The sequence below is a fragment of the Ahaetulla prasina genome, chromosome 13, assembly GCF_028640845.1.
Source record: "Ahaetulla prasina isolate Xishuangbanna chromosome 13, ASM2864084v1, whole genome shotgun sequence".
Classification (NCBI taxonomy): Eukaryota; Metazoa; Chordata; class Lepidosauria; order Squamata; family Colubridae; genus Ahaetulla; species Ahaetulla prasina.
Genome location: NC_080551.1, coordinates 20,256,488 through 20,269,291, shown reverse-complemented (window position 1 = coordinate 20,269,291; position 12,804 = coordinate 20,256,488).

The following is a 12,804-nucleotide window of genomic DNA, read 5'->3' as shown; positions in this document are numbered from 1 at the left end:
AGGGCTTGAGAAAGTATCCCAGTTTGTGGGGATGGAAAGGGAAGGCTGGACTCTTGCAACCTTAACAGAGTTGGAAGGGACCTTGTAGGTCATCTAGTCCAGCGGTCACTAACTGGTGGTCCATGGATCACTGGTAGTCCACGAGAAAATGTTGGTGGTCCGCAGAAAAATTAGTTGCATTTTTTTATATTTGCACTAAATCAGGGGTCCTCAAACTACAGCCCCTCTGCTGGATACGTGCAATGAACGCTTGTGTTGCTGCAGAGAGTCTCTCCCCCTTCGGGGTCTTTTTGTGTGGGTCGGAGGGGGACAGAAATTCCAACATGGGGTCTGCTTCAGCCTCCTGGTGTGGGGCTTTGGGCGAAGGCTGAAGGGAAGTGCTGCTGGTGGCAAAGAGCCGGAGGGCCTTGTTCCAATGTGACTGCATCATGGCCTGGAACTGGCTGACCATCTCAGGCCACTGAGCCTCCAGGCGCCTGTACTTGGCCTTGCACTCCCCACAGGTCTTCCCTCTGCTTGGAAAGCCTATGCTCCTAGTCCTCAGTGAGGTGCTTCTGCTGAGCCTCATTCTTGGTCAGATCCAATTTGAATTGAGCCAGCTGTTTTGCCAACTCTTTCTCCTGGTGGCTGCTTAGCTCCAACAACTTTTATTATTATTATTATTATTTATTGAATTTCTAGACCGCCCTTCTCCCGAAGGACTCAGGGCGGTGTATAGGTGTATAGGCTAAAAAACATACACAATATACAATTTAAAAACTGTTAAGTTCGGGAAGTAACGAGGCTGGAGACCAGGGTAGTGACAACAGCTCTTTAATATAGGGTGAACCCAGCAACAGGCTGGGGGAAAAACCTCTCCTTTTATACAGTTCTGCTGGAGGCTTCGTCCAATCAGCAACGTGCTGATTTTCCCGCTCAAATATTTAAAGGCACAACTGTTAATACATAACACTCCTCCCCTCCCAGAAAACACTTGGTCTTATTTACATATTTATTTACATGTTATTTTTCGACGTAGTCACGCAAATAACCTGGGCGTCTCCTAGTTCTTTCTGACCTGCGCGGTTCAGTTCTGGGTGGTGTTTTGAGCTGGTCGGAGGGGCTGTTTTCTCCTCCCAGCTCTTTCTCTGGGCCATCGGGCTCTGGATTATCGGCCGACTCTTTTTCTTGGCCCTCCGGCCTTGGATTAATTTTGGAACTTTCCCTGCTGCTTCCCTCGGGGACCTGATGGCGTCGCTGGAACTCTGGGACCTCAGCTAAGTCTTGCGCCTCCCCCGGGTCATTGTCAGCTGTGGATTCAAAGTGGTATTGGTCATTACCTGTCTCTGTTGGTTTGGTTTGGTCAGTTATTCGTTTCCTTAACTGATCTATGTGGCGCCGCCACACTCGGTTGTCTGGTAGCTCTACCACGTACGATTTTGGCCCTGTTACTTTTGTTACTTGTCCGGCGACCCAACTCGGGCCGTCCCCATAGTTTCGGGCCCACACCCGGTCGCCTATGCTCATTTCCCTTGTTTTTTCTTGCTCCCCCTTGGAACCCTCGGGTGTGTAATGGGGTTCAAGCGTCAAGTGGGCACCGGAGTTTCCGTCCCATTAGCAATTTGGCTGGGCTTTTTCCCGTGGCTGTGCTTGGGGTTCTGTGCTGGACGGCTAGGAAAAAGTCTATTTTTGTTTGCCAGTCACCTGGCTTGAGCCTGGACAATGCCTCCTTAGCGCTCCGGACGGAACGCTCTGCAAGGCCATTCGACGCAGGGTGGAAAGGTGCAGAGAGGGCATGTCGGATGCCTTCCTCTGCCAGGTACTCTTCAAACTGGGCTGCCGTGAATTGGGGCCCATTGTCGGACACCAGAGTGTCCGGCAACCCGTGAGTTGCGAATAGGTGGCGCAGGGTTGCGATTACTGCTTCGGCTGTGGTGGACTTCATAAGTATGATCTCTAACCATTTGGAAAATGCGTCCACCACCACTAGGAACGTTTGGCCGTGAAAGGGGCCAGCAAAGTCAATGTGGATTCTTGACCAAGGCCCTTGGGGCTTTTCCCATTCTCTGACTGGGGCTGTTGGGTGTAGCGGTCTGGACTCTTGGCAAGCTTGGCATTTCCCTACCCTCTCAGCAATCTCTGCGTCCATGAGTGGCCACCATACATAGCTTCTAGCTAACCCCTTCATCCTTACGATGCCTGGGTGACCCTCGTGGAGGAGGTCCAATACCTTGCCCCTTAACTTAACAGGAATTATTACACGATCACCCCATAACAGGCACCCCCCTTGAGCCGAGAGCTCATCACGTTTCTTAACAAATTCTTTGAACCGTTCGCCCGGCGCAGCGGGCCACCCTCTCTGTACCCAACCGAGTACAGTCCTTAACACAATGTCCCGGTATGATGCCCGAGCCACTTCCTTTGATGTGACTGGGCCAGAGTCCAACGAGTCAATAAGGAGGATGGGTGTCCCCGGAGTGGGGTCTTCGGTCGCCCCCGGCAGTGGGCATCGGCTCAACGCGTCTGCATGCCCCACTTCTTTTCCGGGTCGATGCTGCAGCTTGTATGAGTAAGCGGCTAAAAATATAGTCCATCGAGTCAAACGTGGCGAAAGTGCCACAGGCGTTGGCCGGTCGCCAGCCAGTAATCCAAGTAACGGTCTGTGGTCAGTCACGATTTCAAAATTCCGCCCAAAGACATACTCATGGAATTTTTTGACCCCTGATACAATGGCTAATGCTTCTTTGTCTAATTGGCTGTAGTTCCTCTCTGGGGAGGACATCGTTCTAGAGTAGAACGCTATAGGGGCTTCTGTGCCGTTTGAAGTCTATGGCTGAGTACAGCCCCACCCCATAAGGGGACGACGCAAACCAGCACTAGGGGTAGTGAGTCGTGATATTGGATGAGCAGGCTATCACTTGAGAGCAGGTTCTTTACTGCTTCAAAAGCCCTATTTTCTGACTTTCCCCAAGACCAAACAGTATTTTTTCCTAAGAGCCTATGCAGCGGTTCCGCAACGGTTGCTTTGTTCTTTAAAAGACCGCGTAAAATTAACCAATCCCAGGAATGCCTGCAGCTCTGCTTTGTTTTTGGGCGCTGGAGCCTTCCTAATTGCCTTAACTTTGCTCTCAGTAGGGTGAATTCCTTTCTTGTCTATCCGTAGCCCAAGAAATCGACCGATTCGACCCCTATCTGACATTTATTTGTCTTGACTTTTAATCCGCTGTCCGGAAAATGCTCAAGACCTTTCTTAACCGCCTCCCCAATTCCTCCATGTTTTCCCTGAAATTAGGACATCATCAAGTAGGAACTACCCTGGGAGCCCTTGCAGTAGTCGTTCCATCAGGTTTTGGAACAGCCCTGGTGCCACACTAACCCCAAATTGCAATCGGGTGCACTTGAATGCCCCCCTGTGCGTCACAATCGTTTGGGCTTCGGCTGTGCGGGCGTCTACTGGCAGTTGTTGGTAGGCTTGGGCCAAGTCTAACTTTGCAAAGACTTGCCCTTGCCCCAAAGAGTGCAATAAGTGTTGCACTACGGGAACCGGGTACGCGCTTTTCTGTAAGGCTTTGTTAAGCGTCGCCTTGTAGTCAGCGCAAATTCTAATTGACCCGTCCGATTTGATGGGGGTGACGATTGGCGTCTCCCACTTTGCGTGATCTACTGGCACCAAAATCCCCTGGTTTATGAGCTTGTCCAGCTCCTTATCGATTTTTGGTTTAAGGGCAAAAGGTACTCTCCTCGCCTTAAGCCTAATGGGGGCTACCTGGGGGTCTAAGTTGAAGGAAATAGGGGTCCCCTTATACTTGCCCAGGCAGTCCTTGAAGACATCGTCGAACTCGTTAAAGAGAATGTCTTTCAAATTGCAGTCACTTCTGTAGATGCCAGTCACTCCCATGCCCAGGGCACGAAACCAGTCTAGTCCCAACAGACTGGGCAGAGTCCCTTCGACGATCGTGATGGGCAGGGTCTTTTTGTGAGGGCCGTACTCGACTCGGACGGAGGTGGTCCCTCGAACAGGGATGCGATTCCCCTGGTAGTCGTGCACTCGTAGCCGCTGTGCTTGCAGATGGCGCTTCGCGACGGACGGCAGCGACTTCGCCAGAGTGTCCCAGGACATGATGGTGATCGCTGATCCCGTGTCTACTTCAAGCCTGCACCGTACTCCCTCGATCTTGGGCTTTGTGAAAATCTTCCTTTCCACTTTGGTTGAGGCGCGGCCTATAATGACAGTCGTTTGGTTAGACTTCGCGCCTTTCTTGTTTGAACCAACCGCGGGCCGCCTTTCCGGTTCCGTGTTTTGGTTGGCCGATTTGAATTTTCGGCGGGAAGGTTGGGCCGCTCTGCAAGCCTGAGCTAAGTGTCCTTTCTTCCCACACCGCCGGCATGTTGCGTCTTTAAACCCGCAGCGTTGGCGCTGCTGCTGCCCTCCGCAGCTTCCCCACTCGCCACGGTCCTCAGTGTCGCGTTTCGGTCCGGCAGACCCTTCCTCATCCTCGCCCTCACCTTCGGATTCGGACTGAATCTCCTCCTGGTGTACTGGCGTTGGCTTTGCGCTCGCCTTGGATTGAAGAGGCTTTTGCAGGGTCTCTGCTGCTTTAGTAGACATTTCGTGTGCTCTGGCCTCGTCCAGAGCGGTGGCTAGTGTCAGGTTGCTCCTGGCTAGCAGTCGTCGCCGTAGGCGGATGTCCTTGACCCCTCGGATGAGCTGCTCGAGTAGCACCTCGTCTAGGTCTCGGTATCCGCAGTCCTTGGACGCTCTTCTTAAAGCGGCCATGTAGTCACCGATGGACTCGCCCTCCATCTGTCTACGTTCTCCGAATTCAAACCGCTGCACGTATTTGGACGGCGTCGGTGCGAAATGGTTCTTCAGCAAAGTCTGCAGAGTCGGCCACGATACCGATTGTATCGGCGTTGGCTCTGCCAGGGCTTCCGCAATCTCGATTACCTCCGGGCCGCAATGACTTAGGAAGTAAGCCCGCTTATGTTATCAGGGATCCCCTGTAGTTCGTTGGCTTCTAGAAAGCTTTCGAAACGGGTCATATATGTTCCCCATTTCTCCTTGCCCGGGTTGTACGGTGCGGGTGGCGTGTTTGCCATTTCCGCGTTTCTGCCCTGAGTTTGCTGGGTTCGGAACTAGCGTGCTTCAGCTCGGTTCTGGTTCCCCTTAGCCTCGAGATCCCACCTTCGTCGCCAATGTTAAGTTCGGGAAGTAACGAGGCTGGAGACCAGGGTAGTGACAACAGCTCTTTAATATAGGGTGAACCCAGCAACAGGCTGGGGGAAAAACCTCTCCTTTTATACAGTTCTGCTGGAGGCTTCGTCCAATCAGCAACGTGCTGATTTTCCCGCTCAAATATTTAAAGGCACAACTGTTAATACATAACAAAAACTAAATTAAGAAACTTATTACACAATTGGCCGAGAAATTAAAATATTTAAAATCTAAAAACCCCAATTTAAAACATAAATAGAATTTAAAATTTAAAAACTAAACAGTTTAAAAAGTTTAAGCTAGCCCCGCGCGAATAAACAAATATGTTTTCAATTCACGGCGAAAGGTCCGAAGGTCAGGTATTTGGCGTAGACCAGGGGGTAGTTCATGTTAGGGCCCTAAGGAGCCCAGGGTGGCCAGGCGAGGAGGGGCTGGGGGGGGGCTGGCGAGGCGCCCCTCACCGTGAATGACATCAAGTTGGACATCGAGTTGGCCACACCCACCCAGGTGGTCATTAGGCAGGTCATATTACTGGTCCATGGGATTTAAAATTATGAATTTAGTGGTCCCTGAGATCGGAAAGGTTGGGGATCCCTGATCTAGTCCAACCCCCCACCCACCCAAGCAGCAGACCCTACTACACTATTTCTGACAGATGGCAGTCCAGTCTCTTCTTGAAAGCTTCCAATGATGAAGCTCCCACAACTTCCGAAGGCAACTTCTGTTCCATGGGTTGATTGCTCTCACTGTCGGAAAATTCCTCCTCATTGCTAGGTTGAATCTCTCCTTGATTAGTTTCCATCCATTATTCCTTATCTGGCCTTCAGGTTCCTTGGAAAATAGCTTGACCCCTCCTCTCTGTGGCAGCCCCCCAAATATTGGAAGACAGCTATCATGTCTCCCCTGATCTTTCTCTTCACTAGGCTAGCCATGCCCTGTTCCTGCAATTGTTCTTCATATGGTTTATTTAGTCTCCAGTTGCCTAATCATCATAACTTTTCATTATTGAGGTAGTTCTAGGAAAACAGACGATCAAACCAGGTCAGTCCTAAAGGCTGTGGTGAAATGCAATTTTTTTATACTACCGATTCTGTGGGTGTGGCTTGGCGGGCATGGCTTGGTGGGCACGGCAGGGGAAGGATACTGCAAAATCCCCATTCCTCTCCACTCCTGTGGGAAGGATATTGCAAAATCTCTATTCCCTCCCCTCTCCTGGGGGAAGGATACTGCAAAATCTCCATTCCCTCCCCACTCTGGGGCCAGCGGTTCTCTGAACTACTCAAAATTTGTGCTACTAGTTCTCCAGAACCTGTTGGAATTCACCTCTGCATAGAGATCAACCCTGACTGCTCCTTAGAAGGCCAGATCCTGAAGATGAAGCTCAAATATTTTGGCCCCCTAATGAGAAAGAAGGACTCACTGGAGAAGAGCCTGATGCTGGGAACGATCGAGGGCAAAAGAAGAAGGGGACGGCAGAGAATGACGTGGCTGGATGGAGTCACTGAAGCAGTCAGCGTGAGCTTAAATGGACTCCAAGGGATGGTAATGGACAGGAAGGCCTGGAGCAACTTTGTCCATAGGGTTGCGATGGGTCGGACACGACTTCGCAACTAGCAACAACAACATGAAAACATAATCTTGGAAGTCTGCTTGAGTTTTCTCTTCACTCTCTCTTACACCCCAGGAAGCTCCCTTCTTACAAGATAAGGCTTAGCTGTTTGTATGATGTTTGTATGAGGGCATTATCTACCCCCAAGTTCAGTTTCCAATATCTATATTGACCTTTTCCGGCTGAGAAAAGAGAAAAAAGGTGAAAAGAATGTAGTAAAAAAGAGAAGGAATAAGTTTCCCTCCCCTCTCCCCGCCAGTTCCCAGACCAGACCCTTGTAGTTGTAAGATTTCCTGTGAGAAAAAAAAAGCCAAATTTCCCAATGGGAAAAATGCAAAGGGAATTTCACGGTCACCACTCCCACTCAGAAAGTTTTGGTGAGAACTTCCTTCTCCTTCTCACCCCAGAGCAGGACTTCAAGATGCCTTTCCCTCTTTCGCTGGAGAAAATAAAGCCGAAATTTCCCAGTCCAACTTAAAGATTAGGACCTACAAATTGCTCTCTGGCTAATCGGAACTACGGAGGAATGAGAAGAAGCTGCAGCTCAACGGGATGTTTTAAAAACATAAAATGCATTTTGCATTGATATAAAATATGAATTATATAGATTAGAATTTTTATTGGCCAAGTGTGATTGGACACACAAGGAATTTGTCTTGGTACACATGCTCTCAGTGTACATTTAAAAAAAAGATACCTTCATCAAGAATCATAAGGTACAACAGTATAAATAAGCAATCAGGAAACAATCAATATCAATATAAATCATAAGGATACAAGCAACAAAGTTACAGTCATACAGTCATAAGTGGAAGGAGATGGGTGATGGGAACCATGAGAAGATTAATAGTAGTGCAGACTTAGTGAATAGTTTGACAGTGTTGAGGGAATTATTTGTTTAGCAGAGTGAGGGCATTCGGGAGAAAACTGTCCTTGTGTTTTGTTCTGGTGTGCAGTGCTCTATAGCGTCATTTTGACGGTAGGAGTTGAGACAGTTTATGTCCAGGATGTGAGGGGTCTGTAAATATTTTCCCAGCCCTTTTTTTGACTCGTGCAGTATACAGGTCCTCAGTGGAAAGCAGGTTGATAGCCATGGTTTTTTCTGCAGTTCTAATGATCCTCTGAAGTCTGTGTCTGTCTTTTTGGGTTGCAGAACCAAACCAGACAGTTATGGAGGTGCAGATGACAGACACAATAATTCCCTCTGTAGAACTGGATCAGCAGCTCCTTGGGCAGCTCCTTCATCACCATAATATTGATAATATGCTAACATCATAATATAATAACAATAATACTTAATATCATCCCAAAATAATTCTTATAACCAAAGGTTGTTTGCCAGCAATCTACCTATAATAAAGATACTTTATAACTCGATCCTTAGCAAATAATCTAGACTGTGAAAGAGTTACTGGTTCTTATTATTAAGAACAGTCTTGGCTTAAGCAATCATTAGCTGATCCCGTTTGATTTTAGCCAAAGTGACAGCTGCTACTTGAACTCCAGGGGAAGTACCTGACTTTTCTTCCCCCAAAATTAAATGGAATGAATTCAATAAATGTGCTTAATCAGGGGAGGTGCAGTAGGGCAGTCTACCCCAATCTGGTGCCTCCTACCCATTAATGCCTTTTTAGGGCAAAGTTTTCTTTATTTTAATTGATCAGAATTTTTTTTATCCTGCCTTTTTTGCTCTATCGTAACTCCAGGCAGCAAACACACATGAAATTTCTTCTTCCTATTTTTTTGTTTTCTTTGCCACAGCAACAACCTTGTGAGGTGCGTTGGCTGAGAAGGAGATACCCGGACACCCAGCTGACTTCCCTGCCTAAAGCAGAACTAGAGCTCCCAGTCTCCTGGTTTCTAGACCAGCCACCTCAACAACTATGCCCAATGAATCCCTTGCTTTATGCAAATAGATCGATGAAATCAGATCACACACACGGAATATTTTTGCTGGATTACAGTAACTTCTGGATCTGGATTAGAAATCCAGAATTCCCAGCACCCTGAGAGTTGTAACCCCACTCCCGAAGGGCGGCAGGTTGGAGGAAGATTATGATCAGGAGTTTTGTCTTCTCCACAAAATAATCTCTTGTACCCGGAGAAAATGAAATTTAGCAACCGAGGGAGGAGGAGGAAGAGGAAGAGAAGGCGTGTATGTAAGTGTATTGCTTGTGCTTGCTGTACGACGGAACGCAAGAGTTTATGCGAAGAAACGGGAGAAGCCGCGGCAGCGCCCTAAACTAAGCACAATTTGGCTTGGAGAAGAGCCGCCTCTGCCCTGTCAGTCGCCTTCAGACGAGGCTCCTTACACGGGTCGGGTCGGAGAAGGGGGGCCTTCAAAACGCAGACAGACGGGCTGAGATTCCTTCCTCCCTCCCTTCCCCTCCCTCCCTTCCGCCTCCCTCTCCTTCCTTCCTTCTCTTTCCCATCTCCCTCCTTCTTCTCATCTCTATTCCTTCTTTCCACCCATCCATCTCTCTCCTTCCTGCCTCCCTCCCTTTCTTTTCTTCTTCTCTTCCTACTTTCCTTCCTTCCTTCCTTCCTTCCCACCTTCCTGCTTGCCTCCCTCCCTCCCTTTCTTTTCTTCTTCTTCCTTCCTTCCTTCCTTCCTTCCTTCCGCCCTCCCTTTCTTTTCTTCTTCTCTTCCCACCTTCCTCCCTCCCTCCCTTCCGACGGCGGAGATGCAGAGAGCTTCTCTCCGCTGCCTCCGTGCCTGAAAAGAGAAGCGGCCGAAAGAGAGATTTTCTCTGGTCGTTTTCTCCGCTCCGAAGGGCGAAGGGAGCTTTTAACACCCCTCCAACCCTCCGCTTCGCTCTCGCCTGGTTGCCTTTCCAAATGAAACGGTTTCTGATCGACGGAAAATGCGGGCTAAGAAATCGAGCGGATACATTTGGACTCGGTTTTTTTTTTAATCTTTTAAAAAATATATAATTAAGGAAATCCGAAGTCTCCTGTACACACACGCAAACACGCCCCACAAAGACCGAGGCTGGCTCCCAGCGAACGTGTGTATCGGGACCGCCTCGTCGCCCCCAAATTCTTTGCAGCGGGACCGAAAGAAAGAAAGAAAGAAAGAAAGAAAGAAAGAAAGAAAGAAAGAAAGAAAGAAAGAAAGAAACCCAGATACAAAATAACAGTCTCCCCTTTCCAAGAAAATCGGGGTTCTTCCCTACAACACCTCCCCCCCCCCGGCCCCGGCCCCGGCCCCGGCCCCGATCCTGGCGCAGGCGAGGTCTGGCTTGGCAAAGGCACCGCTTGCCTTCAGATCAGGTTTCTTCCCGCAATCTGCCAGGGCGACCGTGCTCCTGAGCATGTGCGGAGAGCTTTCTTCCTTCCCACAAGGACGTCCCCCCCACTTCGGAATTAACTATAAAGAAGAGGCGTTTGCCCTGGATTGCGAAAAGACAGAGCCTCCCCCACTCTCCCCGCCTGCGGGGTGGGGCGCAACAGGGTTACAGATGAGGGGACGACGACAATGCCCCCTCCCCAAATTGGCTGAGCTTTTAGGAACAGGAGAGCCCTTTGGGTTTTCTTGCAACGGATGAACCCCGCGATCTCTCTGGAGAACCGAGGCGTGGAGAACCGTTCCGACGTGCAGACTCGCTCCCCCCCTCGCACTTTTAAATGCTAGAATCCAACGAGAGCCGCCCTCTCGGCTCGTTGGCGGGTCGCCTAAACGGATTTGGCACATCCCATTTGGGGAAATGTCTATGGAGATTCTCAGTCATCCAGGCCATGATTGTCCCAAAGGTGCTAGCCCCCCCTCCTCCCCCACAAGAGGCAACTGGACTTTCTGGCTTTTTCTTTGAAGACGTTTCGCTTCTTATCCAAGAAGCTTCTTCAACTCTGACTGGACGGTGGGAAATGGATGGATCTTACAGCCAAAGTTTTTTTTGCCAGGAATCTACCTCCAAAGATACTTTACAACTAGATTCTTAGCAAATAATCGAAATTGTGAAAGAGTTACTGGTTATCCTTCCATCCCCCACCATCCCGTCAGAGCGGAAGAAGCTTCTTGGATAAGAAGCGAAACGTCTTCAAAAAAAAAAAAAAACCCCAGAAACTCCAGTTGCTTCTTGAAAAACAGAAATACTTGGGAAGCGGATCCCTTAGCTGAAGCTCCAAAGGAAAGCCAGCCTTTGATGCTTTTTTTCTGGTACCCGGAATTCCTCCTCCGTTGCCCCATCGTTGCTTTCTTGGCGCCCCATTCTCCAGCTCCCCCGATCAACCGGGATTCGTTACCCGCTTGACTTCAGAACTGAAATGAATTGAGTTGAGCGATTTATTTGGCCAACTGGGATTAGACCCGCAAGGAAATAGTCGTGCCAAGCTAGTTTCAACCGCAACTGGCAAGAATTCGCCGGGCCCCACGTCTTAAACCCCAATCCTGCAATTTACCCAACTACAATTCGGGTAATCTTGCCATAATCTACGGCGCAAATCAAACAATCCTGGATTGTGTGAACCCGGCCCTCAAAAGCAACCCGCCTTTGCTAGAAGACGCGTGATGCTTTTTTCGTTCCAGCCGCGGTAATCCGTATAGACAAAAAAAAAAAGGGAAACGGAATAAAATCGACGAAGGTTGCAATCCTACGAGCAGATTCTAGGAATTGCTTTCATCAAAGTGACTCTGGCTTGCCTGAAGAAGAAAAAAAAAAGGGAAGCCAAGCCAGAGCTGGCTACAGCCTGGATGGGACACCACGAGGAAAGCCCAGGGCCGTAAGATTTCACTAGGAAACCGGAGGGAAAAATATTCAAAAAGAAATCTAGGGCGGAGGATTGTATTACTCCCAGAGGAAAAAATGCGGACCTTTGACAGAAAGCAACGGGAATCGAGGCCAGATCAGAGGAGGACCCCGAGGCGGGACGGAAGAAGGAGCAAACCCGAGCCCTGGGTCAGAAGGCCGCGGAGGGAACGTGATTTCGTCGCTTCCCGTAATGGAAACCGGGGCGAGTCGGGCACCTTTCAAAGAGATGCAGCGCATTTCACAGGGCAAGCAAGAATTTCGGCTAAAAAAAAAAAAAGCGAATTCATAACGAAATCTATTTTATATCGTCTCCCGATCGCAAGCTTGTTTTTTCGAGCGCCCGTTTCTTTTTTGAATCCACCCTGTAACGTGTAAATCGAAAGCCCCCAAACAACGATAGGGGTGCAGTATATTCCATCTCTCCGATGGCCGCCTTCCCACGATGCTTCCCCCCGCATTGCGTTTCCCCTGTTTGCCCCGCTCATTGACACAAACCACCCAGCGATCGCCTTCGCACGCATTTAGCCAACCCGGCAAAAAACAAAAACAAAACCCGGGGGTCGCTGGTTTCGGCGTGTCGTGAAAACGCAGAGCCCGCGTTTCTAAAGTCCCGTTTTTCCTTTCCACCTGGGAGGAAAAAAGATCCCTCGCCCTCCACGCCCCCCGCCCCCCCACCGCAGCATCCACCCCAGGAGTTTTCTGTCCCTTTGCTACCTTGCCAAACGACAAAATAATGATGGTGGTGATGATTAAGCGTTGTATCATTAAGTGTTAAATTTATACCCTGTGACTATCATTAAGTGTTGTACCTTATGATTCTTGACCAACGTATCTCTTCTTTTATGTACACTGGGAGCCTATGCACTAAGACAAATTCCTTGTGTGTCCAATCACACTTGGCCAATAAAGAATTCTATTCTATTCTATTCTATTCTATTCTATTCTATTCTATTCTATTCTATTCTATTCTATTCCTATGACTATCATTAAGTGTTGTACCTTATGATTCTTGATGAAGATATCTTTTCTTTTATGTACACTGGGAGCCTATGCACCAAAGACAAATTCCTTGTGTGTCCAATCACACTTGGCCAATAAAGAATTCTATTCTATTCTATTCTATTCTATTCTATTCTATTCTATTCTATTCTATTCTATTCTATTCTATTCCTATGACTCTCATTAAGTGTTGTACCTTAGAATTCTTGATGAAAGTCTCTTTTCTTTTATGTACACTGAGACCTTATTTA